Source organism: Pan paniscus, chromosome 18 (genome assembly GCF_029289425.2).
Source record: "Pan paniscus chromosome 18, NHGRI_mPanPan1-v2.0_pri, whole genome shotgun sequence".
NCBI classification, from domain to species: Eukaryota; Metazoa; Chordata; class Mammalia; order Primates; family Hominidae; genus Pan; species Pan paniscus.
In genome coordinates, this window is record NC_073267.2 from 38,986,995 (window position 1) to 39,011,360 (window position 24,366).

Sequence of the window (24,366 nt, forward strand, 5' to 3'; positions counted from 1 at the left end):
CAGTTAAGACTTTTGTTTCTGGCAACCTGTGGAGCTGACGGCCCTTTTCAGGCACACCAGGGATGACTCTTATTTCCCAAATGGGTTGACAGATTGTTGTGGGTGCCAGGTCTTTGATGGAATGGATCTAGACACAAATAAATAGCCTGCTGGGATTTTGATTGGGATTGTAGTGAATCTATATTGAATCTGTGTTTTAAGAGTATAACCTCTTAACAATATTGAGTCTTCTCACTCATGAACAACATATATCTCCCCATTTATTTATGGCTTCTTTAATTTATCATAGCAATGTTTTACAGTTTTCCATGTACAAGCCTTTTACATTTTTTGTCATATTTGTTCCTAAGTACTTTACATTTTTCATGCTCTTGTAAATGTTGTTAATTTTTTTATTTTAATTTCTTTATTTTTTACTTGACAAATACAAATTTTATCTATTCATAGTATACAATATGATACTTTGCAATATGTATACATTTTGGGATGGTTAATCCAACCAATAATATATGCATTACATTTTAATTTTGAATTAAGTTACAAAGCTCTCATTAAACAATTTTTGTACATTAATTTGTCCTGAAACCTTGATAAACACACTTATTAACTTCTTGTACATTCCACTGAAGTTTCTACACAGACAATCATGTCATCTGTGAATAACGACCATTTATGTCTTTCTTTCCAAACTGAATGTCCTTTATTTCTGTTTCTTGGCTGATTGCACAGTCTACAACCTCCAATACAGTGCTGGATAGAGGTGGTGAGGGCAGGCATCCCTAATGTGTTCCTGATGGGAAGGGGAAAGTATTCAGTCTTCCACAATCAAGTGTGATGCTAGCTGAAGGACTTCTGGAATTGTCCTTTATCAGCTTGAGGAAGTTCCCTCTGTTCCTAATTAGCCTCAGTTTTTATCAATAATGGATGTTAGATTTTGCCAAATGTTTTTTCTGTGTTGATTACGGTGATCATATAATTTTTTAGTTTGTTTATGTGGTAAATTACATTGATTTTTTTATTCTTAAATCAATCTTGCATTTCTAGGATAAATACCACTTAATTATGATGTATTACCTTTCTATTATATTTAGGATTTCATTTGCTAAGCTTTTGCATAGAATTCTTGCCCTATGTTCATGAGGAATATTGGTCTGTAGTTTTGTTTTCTTCTAATATCCTTGTCTGGCCAGGGTACAAGGATAATTTTGGTATCAGGGTAATGCTGACTTCATAGATTGAGTTGGGAAGTATTTCCTCCTCTTCAGTTTTTTGGAAGATTTTGTGAAGTATTGTTATTACTTCTCCCTTAAATGTTTGGTAAAATTCACTACTATCACCATCTGGGCCTGAATTTCTTTATAGGGAGGTTTTTATGTTATTCTTTTTTTTTTTTTTTTTTTGAGACAGAGTCTCCCTCTGTCACCCAGGCTGGAGTGCAGTGGTGCAATCTTGACTCACTGCAGCCTCCACCTCCTGGGTTCAAGTGATTCTCCTGCCTCAGCCTCCCAAGTAGCTGGTATTACAGGCTCATGCCACCACGCCTGGCTAATTTTTTGTATTTTTGGTAGACAAGGGGTTTCACTGTGTTAGCCAGGATGGTCTCCATCTCCTGACCTCATCCTGACCTCATCATCCACCCACCTCAGCCTCCCAAATTGCTTGGATTACAGGGATGAGCCACAGAGTCAGGCCTTTTTTTTTTTTTTTTTTTGAGGGAGAGTCTCGCTCTGTCGCCCAGGCTGGAGTGCAGAGGTGTGACCTCAGCTCACTGCAACCTCAGGGGAACCCACCCCTGATAATTCAATGTGGGTCCTTTTCTATTTTCCCTAAGTGTCAGCCAGTCTGAGAAATAAAGGGAAAGAGTACAAAAGAGAGAAATTTTAAAGCTCGGCATCCAGGGGAGACATCACATGTCAGCAGGTTCCATGATGCCCCCCAAGCTGCAAAAGCAGCAAGTTTTTATTAGTGATTTTAAAAAGGGGAGGGACTGTATGAACAGGGTGTGGGTCACAGAGATCACATGCTTCACAAGGTAATAAAATATCACAAGGCAAATGGAGGCAGGGTGAGATAACAGGACTGGGGTGAAATTAAAATTGTTAATGAAGTTTTGGGCACGCATTGTCATTGATAACATCTTATCAGGAGACAGGGTTTGAGAGCAGACAACCGGGTCTGACCAAAATTTATTAGGTGGGAATTTCCTCATCCTAATAAGCCTGGGAGTGCTACAGGAGACCGGGGCTTATTTCATCCCTTATCTTCGACCATAAAAGACAGACGTTCACAGAGCGGCCATTTCAGAGACCTCCCCCTAGGAATGCATTCTCTTTCTCAGGGCTGTTCCTTGCTGAGAAAAAGAGTTCAGTGATATTTCTCCTATTTGCTTTTGAAAGAAGAGAAATATGGCTCTGTTCCACCCGGCTCTCAGGCAGCCAGACCTAATGTATATCTCCCTTGTTCCCTGAACATCGCTGTTATCCTGTTCTTTTCTCAAGGTGCCCAGATTTCATATTGTTTAAACAATTTGTGCAGTTAACGCAATCATCACAGGGTCCTGAGGTGACATACATCCTCAGCTTATGAAGATGACAGGATTAAGAGATTAAAGTAAAGACAGGCATAGGAAATCACAGGAGTATTGATTGGGGAAGTGATAAATGTCCATGAAATCACAATTTATGTTCAGAGATTGCAGTAAAGACAGATGTAAGAAATTATAAAAGTATTAATTTGAGGAACTAATAAATGTCCATGAAATCTTCACAATTTATGTTCTTCTGCCATGACTTCAGCCAGTCCCTCCATTCAGAGTCCCTGACTTCCTGCAACACCCCCCCATCCCAGGTTCAGGCAATTTTCCTGCCTCAGCCTCCCAAGTATCTGGGGTTACAGGTGCCTGCCACCATACCCAGCTAATTTTTGTATTTTTAGTAGAGATGAGGTTTCACCATGTTGGCCAAGCTGGTCTTGAACTCCTGACCTCAGGTGATCTGCCTGTATCATCCTCCCAAGGGCTGGTGCTGGGATTAAATGCATAAGCCACTGTGCCTAGCCTATAGGGAGGTTTTAAAGCAACACTTTTCATCATTTCTCGGCCTTTTACCTAAGATCAAGTGTAAAAACCGAATTTGAGTTTCTTTAATAGATACAGGGCTACTCAGGTTATCTATTTCTTCTTGGGTGAACTTTGGTAATTTGTCTTTGAAGGAATTTGTCAATTTTATCCATGGTGTTGAATTTAATTGGCATAAAAGTATTCCTAATGTTATTTTACTATCCCTTTATATCTGTGGAATCTTTAGTGGTGTCACCTCTCTCATACCTTCTACTGGTAATTCTCTCTTTTTTCCCTGATCATTCTGGCTGAAAATGTATCAGTGTTATTGATTTTCCCAAAGAACAAGCTTTGGGATTCATTGATTTTCCTCTAACCTATTTTCTTTCACTGATTCCCACTTTGATCTTTATTATTCCTTTTTTCTGCTTACTTTGGATTTAATTTGCTTTTTTTCCATCTTTAAGTGAAAACTGAAGTCACTGATTTGAGACCTCTCTTCTTTTCTAATATGATATTTAATGACATAAATTTTCCTCTACGTACTGTTTTAATGACAGCCCATATATTCTAAGTTGTTCTCTATTTTCATTCACTTTGAATTGCTTTCTAATTTCCCTTTAGATTTCTCCTTTGACCTATGGGTTATTTAGAAGTGTATTAGATGTCAGATATTTGGGGATTTTCAAGGATCTTTCTGTCACTGATTTCTAATTTAATTCTAATTCATCATATGCAGTATGTTCCACAGAGAACACACTGTGTATGATGAATACTTTTGAATTTATTGAGACTTTTTAAAATGGGCCACAATGTGGTCTAGATTCATAAATGTTCCATGTGCACTTGGGAAAAATCTGTATTCTGCTATTGTAGAGCGCAGTGTTCTGCAAATATCAATCAAGTCAAGTTAGCTGATAGTGTTGTTCAAATCTACTATATTCTTTTTTGTTTGTTTGTTTTTGAGATTGAGTCTCATTCTGTAGCCCAGTTTAGAGTGCAGTGACACAATCTTGGCTCACTGCAACCTCTGCCTCCTGGGTTCAAGTAATTCTGCCTGCCTCAGCCTCCCAAGTAGCTGGGATTACAAGCGCTTGCCACATGCCCGGCTAATTTTTGTATTTTTAGTAGAGACGGGGTTTTGCCATGTTGGCCAGGCTGGTCTCGAACTCCTGACCCCAGGTGATCCACCCGCCTTGGCCTCCCAAAGTGCTGGGATTACAGGCATGAGCCACTGCACCTGGCCAAATCTACTGCATTCTTACTGATTTTCTGCCCACTTGTTCTATTAATTGTTGAGAGAGGGCTATTAAAATATCTGATAGTTATGCATTTTTCTGTTTCTCTTTGATGTTTTATTAGTTTTTCTTTTATTCATTTTGAAGCCTTATTAGGTACAAAAACATTTAGGATTGTTATATCTTCTTCACTGACCACATTGTCAGTATGAAATAACCTTTAATTCCTAGAAATAATTATTTGCTCTGAAATCTATTTTGATATTAATATAGCCACTCTAAATTTCTTTTGACTAGTTTTAGCATGGTATATCTTTTTCCATCTTTATACTTTTAACCTATTTGTGTCTTTATATTTATAGTGCCTTTCTTATAGGCAGAATATAGTTGGGTCTTAGTTTTTCAATGTAATCTGACACTCTCTGCCTTTTAGTTGGGGTATTTAGACTATTTACATTTAATATGATTACTGATATGATTAGGTTGAGCCACTCACCTTGCATATGTTCTCTATTCATCTCATCTGTTTTTTATTTCCTTTTTCCATTTTCCTTTGAATTAATCAAGTATTTTTATCATACCATTTTATCTCATTTTATCTCTCTTGTTAAACAGCCACAATTCTTTTTTTTTTTTTTTTTTTTTTTGAGATGGGAGTCTCGCTCTGTCACCCAGGCCAGAGTGCAGTGGCACAATCTTGGCTCACTGCAAGCTCTGCTTCCTGGGTTCACACCATTCTCCTGCCTCAGCCTCCCGAGTAGCTGAGACTACAGGCGCCCACCACCACACCCGACTAATTTTTTGTATTTTTAGTAGAGACGGGGTTTCACCGTATTAGCCAGGATGGTCTCAATCTCCTGACCTCATGATCCACCCGCCTCAGCCTCCCAAAGTGCTGGGATTACAGGCGTGAGCCACTGAGCCTGGCCTATAGTTCTTTTTTTTTTTAATTGTAAACCTTAAGGTAATACATTTATTTGAAGAAAGGTGCTGAAGTGATGTTATTTGTGTAGGGTGTTAAAATAATGGTAAGCTATGAGAAGGGGAAAAGGGCACTGAGGCTAAGGAGTTAGTATGAAAAAAAAAAAAAATACCAGTACACATGGGAATGTTGGTGTAGTTTTGTACTGGGGTGGTTAGATTTAGCAGTTGCTGAAGCTAAGTATGTAGGCAAAGACTGAATGAGAGATGAATCTGGAATGGCAAGTTCAAATTAGTCACTAGAAGACCTCAAACCATCCCCTCTACAGCCCCAGTTCTGTAGATATTGAAAGAATGGTGGACCCGGGGCCTGCTCTCTCTGAACTTGACTCCTTACTTCCCTATGAAAGCTGCCTTTGCTATGTGCCCTGTGATATATATCTGTTTGTCCCCACTTTATAAAAGTATGAACCTTGTCTCTGGTTTACCTCCAATGCCTAGAAAAATATGTGGCAGAATGCATGCTTCAGTAAATAATCTTTTAATCACTGAATATTTCCAGAATTCCACATAATTCTATATGACATTATTAACTATTGTAAATTTTTAAGTGGAGAAAAAGTACTATGTTGCCTTTATTTCATGAAAGCAACCTTAAGAGTTGGCATGAACACATCTATCTATCCACTTGTATTTGTGCTCATATACTCATATCCCACTTACTATGAATGAATGGAATTATCTATCATCTAAAGTCAATATTTCTTTTTCCTAACTTCCAATCCAAGGACATTATTCCAGAAATACTTCCTTGTATTTCCTACATTATTAATTTTGCCCTCTCTGTGGATGATTTCCATTGGCATGCAAACATGCTATTATTTTTTCTCATCTTATAGAACATTAAACACAGCGATCTTGACTCTACTTCCTCTATAATTACTTACATTTTCTCCATTCCTTTTTTGAGTGAAGCTTCTTGAAATTGTTATTGTTGCCTGTGCTTACTGCATTCAACCCCTCTACTTTGTTCTCTCAGAAATCCCTTTCAGTCAAGCTTTCTTCTTATCACTTCACCCAAAGGACTCTTGTGAGGTCATCAGGGCTAGCCACTTTACTAAATCCAATGGCTATCAGGTCCCATTTTATGTCAACTTTCAGCAGCATTTGATAAAGTTGGCCACCATTTTCTTGAAATAATGTTTTCCTTTGGCTTTGTGAACATCATACTCTCCTTTACTGGTTGCTTTTCTTTTTTTTTTTTTCTGGTTCCTCTTTACCCTTCTTTATTTTTATTTCAATAGGTTTTTGTGGGGAACAGGCAGTGTTTTGTACATGAATAAGTTTTTTAGTGGCAATATCTGAGATTTTTGTGCATCCATCACCACACATTGGGTACAGTGTATTATGTGTAGTCTTTTATCCCTCGACCCCCTCCCACCCTTTCCCCCAAGTCCCCAAAGTCCATTGTATCATTCTTATGCTTTTGCATCCTCATAGCTTAACTCCCACTTACGAGTAACAACATACAGTGTTTGGTTTTCCATTTCCGAGTTACTTCATTTGGAATAATGGTCTCCAATTCCATCCAGGTTGCTGCAAATGCCATTATTTCGTTCCTTTTTATGGCTAAGTAGTATTCCATGGTATGTATGTGTATATATATATGTGTATATATATATATGTGAAAAAGGATGTTGGGTTTAAAAAGAAAAAGCCTCAAGACATCGAGCCTCTTAGATATTTTAAAAGTGAAGACTGAGAAGGGACGCACTGTTGCTAAACAGAATTATAGGATTATGGTCAATTTATAATCTTTTCAATATGGGATTTGAATGTTCTGATGTTAGATACGGTGTACGTACTTTATTTATATAGTACCTCCCGAGAAGAAAAAAAAAAACAATATTGGTTTATACAGTATTTGGCATGCTATTCACGTATGCAGTGATGTATACGATGTCAGAGCTAGAAAACAGCTTAGATACGATTTGGATTCAGCGCTGGGCGGGTCCACCCCCGCCAAGCCCCGCCCCATCCCCTCCCCCACCTCGCCTCATCCCGCCCACTCCTCCCCGCCCACTCCGCCCCCCACCCCCTGCCCCCTGCATCTCCGCCCGCCCCGCCCCCTGCTCCCCGCCTCTTCGCCCCCTCCCGCCCCGCCTCCTCCGCCCCGCCCCGCCTCCGCCGCCCCTCCCTGTCGCCTCAACCCCGCCCTGCTCCGCCTAGTCCCCTCCGCCCCACCCCGCCCCCGAGGCATGCGCTGTGCGCCCGGCCGGCGGGGCTGGCTGTTTGAGGACTGCGCGCAGAGCTCCGTTGCGGGTGTCTGAAGTCGTCAGTTTACTGCTTGTAACGAACATAGCGATTGCTGGGAACCTGGAAGTAAAGACTCCTTTCTGCCGTCCCTCCATCCCTCGGGCTGCTGCGAATCTCCCCGCCGACCTCCAGGACCCCGGGCTGACTGAACACCCGCACCGGTCCCGCCGCCCCAGGGCCCGCTACGCACCCGGCATAATGGGAGAAAAATCACGACGGAAAGGCCCAGCCCCTCGCCATGCAGACGGGAAGCTTGACCGCACGTATGATCACCCTTACGCCCCTTGGAGTTTCACCCCCTCTTCGCGGGCTCCAACAGCCTGGGTCAAGGCCTGCTTGTCCTGTGTGGGCCTCTCGGCCGCAAGAACACAGTCCCGAGCCCCGGCGAGCCCGCGGGCCTCCCACCCGCCGTGTACAGGCTGCACTTTACGCCCCAGCACTGCGCCTGCGGGAATATCTGGATCACTTTTCCATTCTGATGACGTCCTGTAGTTCGTGGCTGCAGGCTCCTCAAGCCCCAGGTCTGTGCAGAGACTAGCAAAGCAGCAGAATATCCATGCCACAGCTTTCTGGAGCACCCATTTTACTACCAGATTTGGAAGGAACGAAGTTAAGTAATTTCCAAGGTAAGTAATTAAAATTTTACGATGAAAAGACTAGAAACTCTTCTGCTGGTGATAACTGTCAGACATATCTGTGCCTGAAATGTCGGACTTTTTCTGACAAAAAAACTGAAAACTTGTTTCCCATTATTTTAAATAGGAAAAATTATAGAGCACAGCAAGTCAATAGAAAAAAACCTACCAATTTCCTAACTCACAGTGTGGCAGTAGGTTTAAGTTGCACTTAAGTTAGGATGTAAAATGCTTAAATGTTGCCACTTGGTCACCCACATTTGATATAGTTGTTAACATGCAGTTGCCTTGGATGCAGTAGCTGTGGCTTGAGACCAGCAACATCACACGTGATCCTCCCCTTTGTCAACACAGCAAAGCTTTTTGAAGTGACTGTCATGATCCTGATGGTCTACCAGTTGTTTCTGGAAGCAACATGTGGCTTTTTCCAGCAAACTATTTAGTTTAAAATGTTGTAATTTTTGAAAGCTCAAACATTATGTTTACAACCATCAGCCAAAAAATTTGAGACAGGTTCTTGCTCTTTTGCCCAAACTGCACCACGAAAGGGGTTCCGGTGATCCACCTGCTTCAGCCTCCCCAGTAGCTGAGACCACAGGTGTGTGCCACCATGCCTGTTAATTTCTAAATTTTTTGTAGAAACTACATCTCCCCACATTGCCCAGGCTGGTCTTGAACTTCTAGACTCAAGCAATTTTCCTGCCTTGGCCTCCCAAAGTGCTAGAATTACAGGTGTGAGTCACCAACCGCACCCAGCCTAAAAAATGTTTTGTGAGATAAATAGCTGCTATACAGTTTAGATATTAAAAACTAAGATGTGTTCTTCCAGGAAAGTAACAATTTCGGTTATATTCTGTGTCACATCCTGTATGATGAAATAGATGGCAAAAAAAAATCCCATTTAATTTAAAGACGGAAGCTGTAACTTCAAGTAAATTTGGAGCTGAGGAGTCCTTTCGGGCTATGACCCCAGAATTCTGGGGTTCTCTGTACTGATTTTTTGCTAGTGTCCACACACAAGCATTCCTTAATGCTGTGCGGTAAACAAATAGACCTTCTTTAACCCCAGGTTTCTCTCCATTTACCATTCTGTTTCTCTGCTCCATGCAACTACCTCACCTCATGTCCTCTCTTGCACCCACTCTTTTCTAGCTTTCCTCCGGGGTACTTTGCTGAAACGACTTTTTTCTCAGTCATTTAGCTGCATTTGACACAGATGATACAATTGAGGAGTTCCATCCTTTCTTCTGGATTTTAGGGACATTCCCTCCTGGATTCCCTCTTACCTTTATCTTCATCCTCCTGCTCCTCCTCTACCAGATCTCTAGTGATCCTCTCAGAATGATCCCACATAGTCTCATAGCTTTAAATACCATCCATCTGTTGATAACCACTGGGCTTAGGGCCTCTTCCCTGAGGGGAGCACCAAGAGTCATCCCTGACTCTTTTCCCTTCTCCCCCAACCCCCATGCAACCACACAGCAAGTCCTGTGGCTCTTGAGTGCAACCAGCATCCTGATTCACCATCTCCATTTCCACAACCAGTTTCAGTCACCTTCCTCTCCTACTGGTCTACTGCCAAGAATCCTCCCTCCCTGCATCCTGTCTTGCCCTGCTACAGTCCAGCCTCCACTCAAGCATCCAGAGTGATCTCTTGAAAATGTTAAAACATGATATAGGCATACCCCACCCCTGTGTAAACCCTGCCACTGTCTACTGTTGCAGTAGAATAAAAGCTCAGACAACCTGGTGCCTGCCTTTTCAGCCTCATCTCCTACCCTTGCTTGTTCTTGCTATGTGGGTCAGATTTTCTGGTCTCCAGAGCTGGAAACAATCTTAACTGACAGACGTTAGATCATAGACTCTATCTACAGCATAAGGCATGGAAGGAAAAGTCTGAGAGAATGAAGGACTAGAAAAGTTTGTTAAAAAAATAAAAATAAAAAGCACAGGAAACTGGAAACATAACTAACCTGTATGTATATACTTAAAAGAACATGGTAACAAAATGAACTCCTTAGAAACTGAGCCAACAGACTTGCAAACAAATAGAAATACCTTTGGTCCTACTCTGAAAACAAGAAGAATCCTTAGTGAGTATACAAGAACAAAAATTGTACACATTTCTGGGTCATGATGCAGTAAAACTAGAAATAATCAAAAGAGAATTTAAAGATGTTCAGCTTCCTGAAAATGTTAAATTATCCTTTTAAACAAATTAATGCCTACGTCAGGGTGCAAATCCAAGACACAAATACCTTGCCTATAAAAATATATTTTTGCAAACAACAGTGTATTGGGATGTAAGGAGAGAGCTCACTGACTCAGAAGCTCCCAGAGTGACCAGATGTGTTCATGGGAACCGGAGCACTGCCCTGGAGTCATTTGACATCACCTTATTACAAGTAGGAACAGCCATGCTGGGAGATGCTCAGATGCCAGTAATAAGTCAGAGGATTCCCTCCTGAACAGGACCTCCCATTCCTCTTTGGCACAGGGTTCCAGGCAGTGACCACAAATCCATCGGTGAGGGCTTACAAGATCAACCTGCCCTCAGGCAGTGGAGTGGAAACTGGCACTAGCAGCTACAGTGGAAAAAATGAATGGCCTCTAAGAATATGTCATCTGCCCCATGCAAAGACCCTGGATCCCAGAAGTCCTCCTGGTAAGGACTCGGAGCCAGACAACTTCATTTCCTGTCACCTGGGCTGCTCTTCCTCTGACAGCTGTGGAAATTGGTGAAGCACAGGAATGTATTGGAAATGGCAATGATGTGCCATGCCAATGTGTGGAAGTATACAAGTTAAGTAATATTTTAAAAACAGAACACACAACAGTTTGCACAGTCCGACCAAAGCTCTGTCATGTATGTTTCTAAACAAATTTGGAAGAGAATTTTGAAATGGCTGAAATTTTTTTATAAAGCTCATGGTTTTAGTTGGTTTAAATGTAAAAGCATACACTTAGAAACAAGTTAGTATGTAAAAATTTTTAATCTTAGCTATCTGGAAGCTTCAAATACATAGAATGAGGCATTTCCCAAAGGTCTCTGTAACTTGAATTTTACCGTAGTTTGAAAACTCTTGCCCAGCATAATGGCTAACACCGGTAATCTCAGCACTTTAGGAGGTTAAGGTAGGCAGATCACTTGAGCTAGGAGTTAGAGACCAGCCTGGGCAACATGGTGAAAACCCATCTCTACAAAAAATTTAAAAATTAATTGGGAGTGGTGGCACTGCCGATAGACACAGCTACTCAGGAGGCTGAGGTGGGAGGATCCTTGAGCCCGGGAGGTCTAGGCTGCAGTGAGCCTTGATTGCACCAGTGTACTTCAGCCTGGGCAACAGTGCCAGACCCCGCCCCCTCCCCTAAAAGAAAGAAAACTATTAGTTCATAGTGCAGTTGATGAAATAATGTACATCCACAAAGAAAGGAGCAATCATAATATGTATATAATTACTCAGTATTAAAATATTGTGTATAGTATTATATATATTGAATACCTATAATGAATGGGGCACTGCTTTAAGCACTTTATACTCATTATCCCACAAGAATTCTCTCTCCAGCGGGTCTTAGTATATTCAATTTAAAGGCTAGTAAGCAATATATAGAATTGAATGAGAAACTACTTAAAACATAGAAGGCTCTCGAAAATACAATGTGGAATGAGTAATGCAAGTTACAGAGATACACAGCACATTTATAGAAAGTGTAAAAAGTTACAAAGTTAAACAGTATATTATTTAGAGAAACAATATATTATTTAGAGATATTATTATGTAATAAAAGTATAATGAAAGTCAGGGAAATAATACTTTTTGTAAAGCTTCAGATGAATGATTGTCCCAGATGGGGTTACATTTCAGAAGGGCCAACCGTGCAGACGGCTTCAAATGTAGTGGTGTAGGTGATGGGTACAATGTATTTATTTTACTTTTATGTGAGTCTGTGTATGTGTGTGTGTCTGTGTAATTTTGTATGTGTAAAACAGTTAGTAATAATTTTTTTTTTTGAGTTGGGATGTTTCTCTGTCTCCCAGGCTGGATTGCAGTAGCATGATCACGGCTCACTGCAGCCTTCACCTCTCAGGCTCAAGTGATCCTCCCACATCAGCCTCCTGAGTACCTAGGACTACAAGTGCACACCACCATGCTTGGCTAAATTTTTTAAATCTTTTGTAGAGATGGGGTCTCACTCTATTGTCCAGGCTGGTCTTGAACTCCTGGCCTCAAACAATCCTCCTGCCTCAGCCCCCCCAAGTGCTGGTATTACAGGGTAAGTTGCTGTGCCCAGCCTAATTTTTTTTTATTTTTAAACAGCTTTATTGAGGAAAAATTCACATACCTTATGATCTGCTAGGGTTTAGTATAATCACAGATATGTGCAACCAAAACCATGGTTAAGTTTACAACATTTTTATTAGTCCTGTACCTTTTAGCTATCACCCTGTTCCCCCCACCCCCTACCCCAGCTGTAAGCAACCACAGATCTAGTTTCCATCTCAATAGATTTGTCTTCTCTGGGAATTTCATATAAATCGATCCATATAAGTGTTTTTTCATGCCTGGCTTCTTCACATTTGTCTCATTACAGAAGGTGCCTGAATTTTTCCACAACTGGGAATACTAAGCTGTGGGGTGAATTTTTGGTTCCCAAGTGAATGTGAATGAGGAAGAGTGGAAGGAGAGTTCTTTTACTGAAGGAACGGGACAAGAGCCAATGAAAGAAAGAGATCCAGCAGGAGGGGAGGGAGGAAGTGGGGTGGAGAGCTGCTTGAAGCAGATGAACAGAGCTCTGGGCCATGACAGCAGAAGAGAAGGTGCAGTGCAGCGGGGTGCAGGTCCTGAGGGGGAGGGAGGGGGAATGTGGAAAACAGCAGGTCATAAACTCTGAATTCCAGCTGCTGGAGCTGTGGGTCCCAGGGACCTGGTTATTCCCTCACAGGCAGGAGCTGGAAAGTGGGGCTCTGCTCAGGTCCAGCAAGGAAGTGGGTGCACAGGTGGTGTGGACATGTGCATGGAAGCCCACAATGTGAGGTCAGAACCTGAGGGAGAACCTGCATTTGGGCTCCAAGCTGGTTGGAAGTATTCTTTCATTCAGCAGCCTTCTCATTAAGTGCCTGCTGTGTGACAGACACTGCAGAGCACAGAGATGCAATCTTACCTGTCCCAGTCTTCCAGGCACTAGGGGTGCCACGCGCTTTCAAACAACCAGCTCTCATGTTTCATAGAGTAAGAACTCACTCACTACCACTGGGAGAGCACCAGGCCATTCCTTCCAGGGACTTGCCTGGAAGGCTGGGACATGGTTATTTTCCATCTCCCCACGGTTCATGGAACTGTATTCTGCATAGAATGGGCAAAGTACAACTATCATTGATTAGTAATTGAAGAAACAAAGATTTTACCTTCATGTTTTTTACAAAATGCAATATCTGAGATGTAGCATTCTATATCTTTGGCTTCTTTAATGTTAGCTATACAGACAAAATAGAAAATGAAAAAATTTCCAATATTAAATATTCACATTGATGTCTGTATTAGTCTATTGTGTGTTGCTATAAAAGAACACCTGAGGCTGGGTAATTTATGAAGAAAAGAGATTTATTTGGCTTATGATTCTGCAGGCTGTACCAGCCTGACACCACCATCTGTTTCTGGTGAGGACCCTAGGAAGCCTCCAGTCATGGTGGAAGGGGAAGTGGAGCAAGGAAGAAAGGAGGTGGGGTGCCATGTGCTTTCCAACAACCAGCTCTCATGTTTCATAGAGCAAGAACTCACTACCACTGGGACAGCACCAAGCCATTCCTGAAGGATCTGCCCTCAAAGACCCAAACACCTCTCAGTAGGCCCTGCTTTCAACATTGGGAATCAAATTTCTTCTTTCTTTTTTTTTGAGATGGTGTTTCGCTCTGTCGCCCAGGCTGGAGTGCAGTGGCATGATCTCAGCTCACTGCAAGCTCTGCCTCCCGGGTTCATGCCATTCTTCTGCCTCAGCCTCCTGAGTAGCTGGGACTACAGGTGCCCACCACCACGCCCGGCTAATTTTTTGTATTTTTAGTAGAGACGGGGTTTCACTGTGTTAACCAGGATGGTCTCGATCTCCTGACCTTGTGATCCGCCTGACCCGGCCTCCCAAAGTGCTGGGATTACAGGCTTGCACCACCGCACCCATCCTAGGCCCCACTTTCAACACTGGGAATCAAATTTCTTTCTTCTGTTTTGTTTTGTTAAAGAGATAATCTCACTCTGTCACCCAGGGTGGAGTGAAGTAGTGCAGTTATAGATCACTACAGAAGCCATGGCTGCGCTGAGCCGTAGCTTACTGTGGCATCCAACTCCTGGAGCTCCAGAGGTCCTCCCACCTCAGCCTCCTGAGTAGCTGGGATAACAGGCTTAATCCACCATGCCCAACTAAGTTTTTAATTTTTTGTAGAGACAGGGTCTCACTAGGGGGTCAAATTTCAACATGAGATCTGGAGGGGACAAATATTCAAACTGTATCAATGTCAACAGGTTTTTTTTTTCCTCATAAAGAGTATCTATGTGTTAGGAACTTACATGTTTAAAAAGTGGTGGGGGGGAAGAAATATATAATGAGGGACACACACTTTATAATTTCCTCACATTTTAAATTACTCCAATAACTAATACATAGATGGATTTATGGGTCTGGAATTTTTTCAGTGAGACATTTGTTTATAATTAAAATGTGGATTTTATCTCCTTATTCCTTTATAATTCAGTCCCAGGCCTGAGCCACCATCAAAACCTTCCTACATTGAAGCTGGGGTTTTTCCCTGAAAATGTTGCTTGTTAGGAAAAAAGGAGGCAGTTGCCTTGAGCCAGCTGACCTTGGCCGCCACGCCGCTCTCACAGAGGAGTGTTATTCAGTGGGAAGTTTTGCTCACTGCATGGCACCGCAGCCCCTCAGCCATGAACTCAGCAAACACTGTCCCATTTTGCCCCCAGTAACAAGCACAGGGGCACCATCACAGGCTAGTACTCAGTGTGAACTAAGTCTTGGGAACTTACTGGAATTGTTGGAAGATATGTCCCTTTTTAGTAATGCACATGGCTGTAAATATTAGGTACAATTTGATTTCAGACTGAATTCATCATGTGTTTTGGCTCAGCTGTGGCCTGCGTATGGTGTTGCTGATATAGAAGTGAAAATGCTGGTGAGCCACAGAAAGAAAAATCCTGTGTTTTCTGAAAGCTTCAAATACCTTTGGCCTTGTTCCTTAATCACCTGGGAGGAAGAGAACCTACAAAAACTGGAAACGCAGTGGCCAGCAACCAGCCCTTGAGAGGCTTGCTGGGCTGTGAGGGTCTGGAGGAGGAAGAAGCTCTGCATTGTTTCGGCAGCCCCCGTGCAAAACAATGTTGAATTCCAGCGTAATATTGAAATGAATGTATTTTATTGTAATGTTAAATCTTAAATTTTTTTTATTAAGTCCTTTGTTCACACATGGAAACAACAAAATGACAAATTATTTAAAATTTTCAGATTTTATAACCTTCCTGTCCTCTAGCAAAAAAAAAAAAAAAGAAAGAAATTTGATTCCCAATGTTGAAAGTGGGGCCTAGTGAGAGGTGTTTGGGTCTTGGGGACAGATCCTTCAGGATTAGCTTGGTGCTGTCCCAGTGGTAATGAGTGAGTTCTTGCTCTATGGAACATGAGAGCTGGTTGTTGTGAAAGCTCGTGGCACCCCACCTCCTTTCTTCCTTGCTCCACTTCCCCTTCCACCATGACTGGAGGCAGCCTTAGCTTCAGAAGGGAGGCAGTCCTTTAAGACATCCGTGTCCAATATAAACAGAATATGAGCTATGCCTGCCTATAGTTTTAAATTTTCTACTAGCCAGGTTAAGGAAACTAAAGAGAAACAGGTAGAATTGATTTATAATAATATAATTTATTGGACCCAACGTATCCAAAATATCATTTTAATGTGTGATCAGTATAAAATTATTAATGAAACATTTTACATTTCTTTGTCCTAAATCTTTAAAACTCACTCCATATTTTACACTTCTAGCATATCTCAGTTCAAAGCAGCCAGATTCCAGATGTTCTGAGGGCTCTGACTCCCTGAACTCAGGAAGGTGAAGGGCCTGAACCCCACTTCTCTGCCAGGAGCGAGGGAGCTCCCCCTCCCTACCCACATCTCTTCTCAGTCCCAAAGGAAGAGAGAATGCCCTGAGAGAGCAGGGGCTGCCAGCAGGAGGTGGCCACAGGTAGGCCACTGCTGCCCATCTGCTGCTTGGTGGGGCCATTCTCCCCTCCAGAGATCAGAGGACAGCAGAGTCCCAGGAGGTGGGACCTGTCCACATTCTTGACCTCCAGAGTTGAGATTTGGAGGGAATAGATTCCAGACAAACGCCTTACTTTGCTATTTGGCCTTTGCCCTAGTGGTCAGGCTGTCATCTATTTCCTCCTGTGTTGTGTCATACTGTGTGAGTTTTAAGCACATACATGTCTACATGCATTTCTTTATAATTCAATGGACCCAACTAATAATAAGGGGAAAAGGAATTCAGTACCTAGACGGTCCCTATAGTGTGCCAGCTAACTTGTAATCAGCATGTCGTTAATCCTGGCATCCTGTCAGCTCTGGGTGTGTTAGTTAGCTGTTACTGTGTAATGAGCCATCCCAAAACTTATTTAGCTCATGATTGAGCAAGTCAACAATTTATGGCAGGCTCCTGCCATAAATTAATTGCTATACCTATAAAACCTGCTGTACCTTTATAGGGTATAGCAATTTTCATGTGTGTGTATGGGAGAAGGGGGTCAGCTGCTGGTGACCAGGCAGCTCTGCTGTTGAGAGTGAGTTGGCTGTGGACTGGGCAACTTTGGTTCTCTTCCCCAAAGTGTTTCATCCTCCAGCAGGCTAACTTGGGCTTGTTGTCATGGAGATGGCAGGGTTCTGAAAGAAGAGGAAGAAGCATTCAAGACCTTTTGAGACTGGGCCCAAAACTGCCAGCTGAATCCAAGTCTTGGGAAACAGATTCTAACTCTGGATGGGAGCAGCTGTAAAAGCACATTGCAAAGGGTATAGACACAGAGAAGGATGAAGAAACACGTATAAAGCACTCCACATGTTTGGAAATTCTTTTCATCCCATTTTGGTATTTGTAGGCTATTACTGGTCTTCAACACAGACTAAATCAAAATGCTGTGCCCAAAACAACCTTTTACTCTGAAAGCAACTGATGTAAAGATAGATCTGCTGAAAAGACATTTCCTCCTGCTGCAATTTAGTCAAGCAGCTGAACACGTCTTGAAGCTGTCCTTTGATTTTAACAGGGCAGAGCTGTTTTCTAAGACTGCCCACCACCCCTCCCCACAAAGGTGAGATGCTGCAATGAGGCAAATCCCCACAGCACACGAGGAAATCAGGCACAGCTAAGGTTCTCACCCCTGGTGCACCTTACAATCACCTGGGTGGCAGGGGGCTTTTAAAACTCCCAAAACCCAAGTTGCAACAGACCAGTGAAATCAGAATCCCTGGGGTAGGATCCAGACATCCTTGCTGTTTAAAGCTCTCCAACTGGTTACAATATGTGGCCAGAATTGAGAACCACAGCGTGAAACCAATGTCTTTTGATGAACTAGTAGCAAATGGTTTCTCAAATGAATGTGAATTCTTTGCTGCCAAGCTGTAGCCTTTCAGTCTTACTTGCGTTATTTACGTTATTTACGTACTATATTTTGCAGGACTTGAGCTCTGCTCCTCGTTTTGTTTCTGAGTCAACTCACTTTCACAAGTACTGAGTGCATATGATATGCAGAGCACTGTGCTAGTTATTGTGGCCTTGGTTTGGGGAGGACTTTGCTGGGAAATAAAATCACATTGTCAGAAATAAGAGTCTTACTACTTACCAAATTGAGGCAAAAATGAGAAGACCTAGGGGGTCTCACCCAAGGGTTAGGACACTAATAGATACATCAGAATATTACAGTTCATCTGGTGATGCTGTGAGTGGAAGTGTCCCACTTTGAAACAAAAAACACTGCTGTAACTCTGAGATACTAAGTTATATGTGCAAATATGTGGTATTTAAATATTTTGTTGATATATAACATGCATATAGAAATATGTGCATAAAGCATTTACTTAAGCTCAATGTATATTATGACAAAATTAATACATGTGGGTAACCAAGAAATTGAAGCAGCCTCACTCATGTGGCCCACAAGTGCTTTCTCCCTCCCTCCTCTTCAAATGTACCAGTGTCTTAACAGCTGACATTATAGATCAGTTTTGTCTTTCCGTGCAAGTCTTTTCATTACAGAAAAATTTAAATATATAAAAAATGAACAAAATTGTATAATAGAGCCGTGACCCAGCTTCAACAGCTAATAATCATGTGCCATTTTTGTTTCTTCTGTACCTCAGCCCTTTCCCTACTACCCCTCACTTTATTTATTTTTTTAGTTCTTTTTTGGTGAGGTAAGATACACATGCATTGAAAGGCACAAATTTTAATTGTACAGCTTTGAAAAATAAATACACCCATATAACCTTCACCTCTTTTCAGAATGGAATATTTCCATCATCCCCAGAAAACACCCTCATGCTCATTCCTAGGCAATTTTTAACTCCCCCAGAGGAAAGTACGGTTGTGGGGGTTTTTTAACCATAAGTTCATTTTGCTTGAAATCATACAATATACATTTTTATGTCCAGCTGTCTCAGCATAATATTTGTGAGACACCTCCATAGTGTGTGTTTTAGTGGTTTGTTGCTTTGTATTGCTGAATAGTATTCTGTTGTATGAATGCACTGTGGTTTGTTCATACATTTCTCTGTTGATGAATATTTGGGTTATTTCCTATTTTGGGCTATCATAATAGTAAAGATCTATGAACATTCTTATACAAGTACTTTTTTGTATTGTTTTATTCCTTTATTAACATTGAAGTGACATATTTTTTCAGTTTTTAGCAGCTGCTGCAAGGATTACAATGTGCATCATTAACATTCTCACAGTCTAGAGTTAATATTGTACTATTACAGTGAGTGTAAAATAGAAAAACTTGCTACAGAATGGCACCATTTATCTCTCATCCTTTGTGCTGTTGTTGCCATAAATTTTACATCTGCACATGTCATAAACCCCACAACACAGTGTTATATTTGCTTTAGTCATAGATCTTTAGGTGAAATTAAGAGGAAAAAAAAGAAAAATATATAATAAATATTTGGAGGGAGATGTTTTGAGGCCACAGAAACATACTGTTTCTTCATCCACAATTTTTGCATTCGTTGATGACTCTTTCCTGCAGTAATGATTACTGTGGTGTTCCAGTGGTAGTTTTCTATTTGTGCTCCTTCAACATTTATTACTTGGAATTCTTGTGCAAGGAAGATTTGTCTTTCCTTCCTGATTTATTTAATCTTTTCTATATCAGTATGGACTTGTGGATATTAACTATATGTTCTTGGTTACAATTTAGTGCTGTCATAATTGTTTGCCACTCACATTGTTCCATCTTGAGTCATAGAGAGCTCTTCCAGGTTGGCTTTTTTTGACATGTCCCCACCCTTTTATGTTTTTTAAAAGCACTTTCTTATTTTCTGGCACTGCAAGTTGCTCTAGTCTCATCTTGTGTTTTTCATGGCATGCCTAGAATTAGTCATTTCTTCAAGAAGCCTTGGTTTCTTTTATAGGAGAATGGTATTTAGAAACCAGGATCTGGGTACTGGGTGTGCTCATTAATACTGGGATATCACTGCTTTGAGGCCCTCTCAGCATAGTTTGGAAACACGTGAATGTTTCCAAACATGTATGCATGAATACAAACTCAGCATCTACCTATCTACATCTGTCCATCTAAACAGATACATTAAAATAGACATGGGTTCATACTGACATTCCTAACTCCAGTCCAGCACCTTAGGGTTTATTCTAGCATTCTCCCTTTGTTTATTTATAACTCTTTCACCTACAGAGAGAAACTGGGCTCTAATTCTCTAAAATATATTTGCTAACATGGAAAATCATTTCAGAATTGCTAACCCATACCCTGAAACAAATTTGCCAACCAGAATACAGTATGTTTGTGTGCAGTTCTTGAGTCTTAGAGTATGCAGTCAAAACAGTATTTTCCAAGGTTACTTACGTGAAGACTTTTTTCCACCACACTCTTCAATATGGGTTAGTCATAATTTTTAATTCAGTAAGATTCATTTGTCACCAACTGCATTCCATCTGACCTGCCCACCATCTTTGTTGACTTCTAAATTTACATAGACTAAAACTCATTCTTTGTAACATAGCGTTTCATGAGTTTTGACAACTGTATAGAGTTATACATTCACGTTCACAGTAACACAACTGTCTCATCACCTCTAAAATTCTCTATTGTTGACACCTCTTTGTAGTCAACCCCTTCCCCAACCGCATTCTTTGGCAACCACTAATCATTTTCTATCCCTACAATACTGCCTTTTCTAAAATATCATATAAATAGGATTATAGAACATATACAACACAGATGAATCAATTGGGTTCTTTGTTGTTGTTGAGTTGTCAAGAATCGCTTGGCAATATATGTGAGAGTTTATTTTGGGGCTCTCTATTCTATTCTGTTGGTCTATATGTCTGTCTTTATGCAAGCACCACATTGTTTTGATTTCTGTAGCTTTGTACTAAGTTTTGAAATCAGGAAGTATGAGTCCTCCAACATTGTTCTTTTTCAGGATTGTTTGGACTATTCTGGATCCTGAAATTTTATATAAATTTTAGGATGAATTTTTCTGTTTTGCACAGGACATCATTGGGATTTTTACATTCTTGGTTTAGTTAATTCCTAAGTATTTTATTCTTTTTGATGCTATTGTAAATAGAATCTTCTTAATTTCCTTTTCAGATTATTCATTATTAGTATTTAGAAACACAGCTGATTTTTGTGCACCGATTTTGTATCCTACCATTCAGCTGAATTTGTTTATTCTAACAGGTGTGTGTGTGTGTGTGTGTGTGTGTGTGTGTAATCTTTAGGGTTTTGTACATCTAAGATCATATCTTCTGCAAACAAATATAATTTTACCTCTTTCTTTTCAGTTTGGAGGCCATTTGTTTCTTCTTCTTGACTAATTGTTCTGGCTAGAACTTCCAAGCCATTTTGAATAGAAGTGGTGAAAGCAGGTCTCCTTGCTCTGTTCCTATCTTAGTAGAAAACCATTAAGTATGATGTTAGTGTGTGTTTTTCATATATGGTCTTTATTATATTGAGGTAGCTCCCATCCCCTCTGCATTTGCTGAGTGTTTTTTCATGGAAGGGTGTTTAAATTTTGTCAGATGCTTTTTCTACATCAGTTGAGATAATCATGTGATTTACCACTCCATTCTCCTAATGCAGTGATGTTTGAATGTTCAACCATCCTTGCATTCCAGGAATAAATTCTACTTGGTCATAGTGTATAATTATTTTAATATGCTGCTAAATTTAGTTTGTTGGTATTTTGTTGAGGATTTCTGCATTGATATGCATCAGGGAAGTGATACGTGTCTCTAGTTTTCTTGTCTACTTTTTTTTCTGACTTTGGTATCAGGGTAATGCTGACCTCATAGAAAGAGTTTAGAAATGTTCTCTGATTTTCAGTTTTTTAGAAGAGTTGGATTAGTGTTATTTAAATGTTTGATAAGATTCACCAGTGAAGCCATCTGATTCAGGGCCTTTCTTTGTCAGAAAGTTTTTGATGACTGATTCAGTCTTCTTAGTAGTTATGGGGTGTATTCTAATTTTCTGTTTTTTCATGATTCAGTCCTGGTAGGTTTTGTATACCTAAGAACTTGTCTATTTTATCTTGACTGTCCTATTTGTTGGCAAACAGTTGTTTATAATACACCTCTTATAATTCTTTATTTCTGTAGAATTCTTAATAATGTCCCACTTTTATTTTTGGCTTTGAGTCTCTTTTTCTTAGTCAATCTAGCTAAAGTTTTGTCAGTTTTGTTCACCTTTTCAAAAACCAACTTTTGGTTTTGTTTATTTACTGATAAGGAGGGATTTATTTCTGTCATATACTGTTGGTTGTTTATATGCCTTATAGCTTTTTTGTTCTTCATTTCCTGCATACTGTCTTCTTTTGTATTTAATTGATTTTTAGTAATGAAATGTTTTCATTTCCTAATTTCCTTTTGTATATGTTGTAGTGTGTGTGTGTGTGTGTGTGTGTGTGTGTGTGTGTGTGTGTACCACCATGGGATTACATTTAACTTGCAAGTTTATTCGTTTTATTCAATCGTATATACATACTGTAATTTATTTATCCATTCTACCCTTGATGGTCCTTTGGATTTTTTTTAATTATCAGACTTCTTTTCAGAGCAGTTTTAGATTTACATGAAAAATGAGTGGAAAGTACAGGGAGTTCTCATATATCTAGTCTCCTGCCCACATGCCCTGTTGTTACCCTTACAGTCTTGCCTTGTGGTACATTTGTTACAGTTGATGAACAATGTAGAAACATTATTATTAACTAAAATTCATTAGAGGTCACTCTTTGTGTTGTACCTTCTATAATTTTGAGAAATGTGTAATGATATGACATGTATCCATCACTAATGCAGCATACAGAATAGTTTCACTGTCTTAAAATATCCCTTGTGCCTCAGCTACTTGTCCTTTCTTTCACACTCCCCCTCCCACAGCCCTGGCAACTACTGCTCTCTTTACTGTTTCCATAGTTTTGCCTTTTACAGAATATCGTATGGTTGGAATTCTATGGTACATAGCATTCAAGTGGGCTCCTTTCACTTACCAATATGAATTTAAGTTTCCTGTGTGTCTTTTCATGGCTTGTTAACTCAGTTTTAAATAAAGGAATAATAGTTCATTGTGTGAATCCACAACAGTTTATCCATTCACCTATTGAAAGGCATCTTGATTGCCTCCAAGTTTTAGCAGTTATGAATAAAGCTGTCATAAACATTTACATGGAAGTTTTTGTGTGGATATAAGTTGTCAGCTTACATATGATAAATGTATACTTAGCTTTATAAGGAACTGCCAGGCCAGACACTGACTCACGCCTGTAATCCCAGCACTTTGGGAGGTTGAGGTGGAAGGATTGCTTGAGCCCAGGAGTTCATGACCAGCCTGGGCAATATAATGAGACCTCATCTCTACAAAATAAATTTAAAAATGTACCACGTGTGGTGGTGCCTGTTGGTGTTAATATCATTGTTATGCAACCTGCTCTAGGAAATGATGATCCTGTGTTCTCTAAGATGAACCTAATGAGAACCACTCAAGTCAGTAGTCACAACCCATCATTAGCAGAAGCTCAGAAAATAAGATGTCAAATGCTTGGCCATTAAGTTTTCTTATCTTTGTTTATTTCTACAGAATCATCTCCCCTCCCCCACAAACATGAAATAAAAGACAAGAGAAGCACCCCAGAAGAGGAGGGGAGAAGTTCCCCAGAAAAAAATCATCCAGTCTCTGAAATTTGCCCAGGTGGCACAGGCCAGCCAGCCTCTCCTCTGGTTGCCCAGCCGGCTACAGGTTGTCATTTTACCTTCTGCCCAGCCTGCTTTTGAGTGTGCAGAAGGGCTGCATGCCCTCTTCTTTGAAAACCTGTTGAGCAAATGCCTCCGCATTTTATGCACCTTCAACCTCCACAGCCAAAGGCCCCTAAGACCAAACATGCTGTGCACACACAGCAGCTCTTTGTGTCCCGTTCCTGGCCGATCTCCTGCATCATCTCGTTGAGCTTCATTGAACTCCGCAGTCTGCATGCTCTGTGGAACTCAGGGTCTTCATTTTGCATGGGACTCAGGGTCTTCATTTTCCGTGGAACTCAAAGTCTTCTTGCTCTGTGGAACTTGGAGTCTCCTGGCTCCGTGGAACTCAGGGCCTTTGTGCTCCATGGAACTTGGGGTCTGTGTGATTCATGGACCTCAGAGTCCTTGTGCTCTGTGGTACTCGGGGTCTGCGTGCTCTGTGGAACTTGGGGTCTGCATGCTCCGTGGAAAGCACTAGGATGCACTTGACCCCCAACACCCACACATACATCCTTCATTTTATTTCTGGCCCTCACCTGTCCACCCTGTGAGGCTTCTTCACCCCCACTCTCCTTTGAGCTCATGCCGGGTCTTTCGGACTGGCCTGAAGCATGGGTGTTGGTAGGAGGGAGTGGCTGAGGTCACGCCTTCAGGCAAATTCTGCTAGTGTCGCA

The 24,366-nt window shown here is 40.9% G+C and overlaps 1 pseudogene; it reads left to right on the top strand.

Moving 5' to 3' along the window:
• The first annotated feature begins 755 nt into the window (after positions 1–755).
• LOC134729353 (putative uncharacterized protein LINC02693) lies at positions 756–24,017 on the top strand (annotated as a pseudogene).
• Positions 24,018–24,366: the final 349 nt, after the last annotated feature.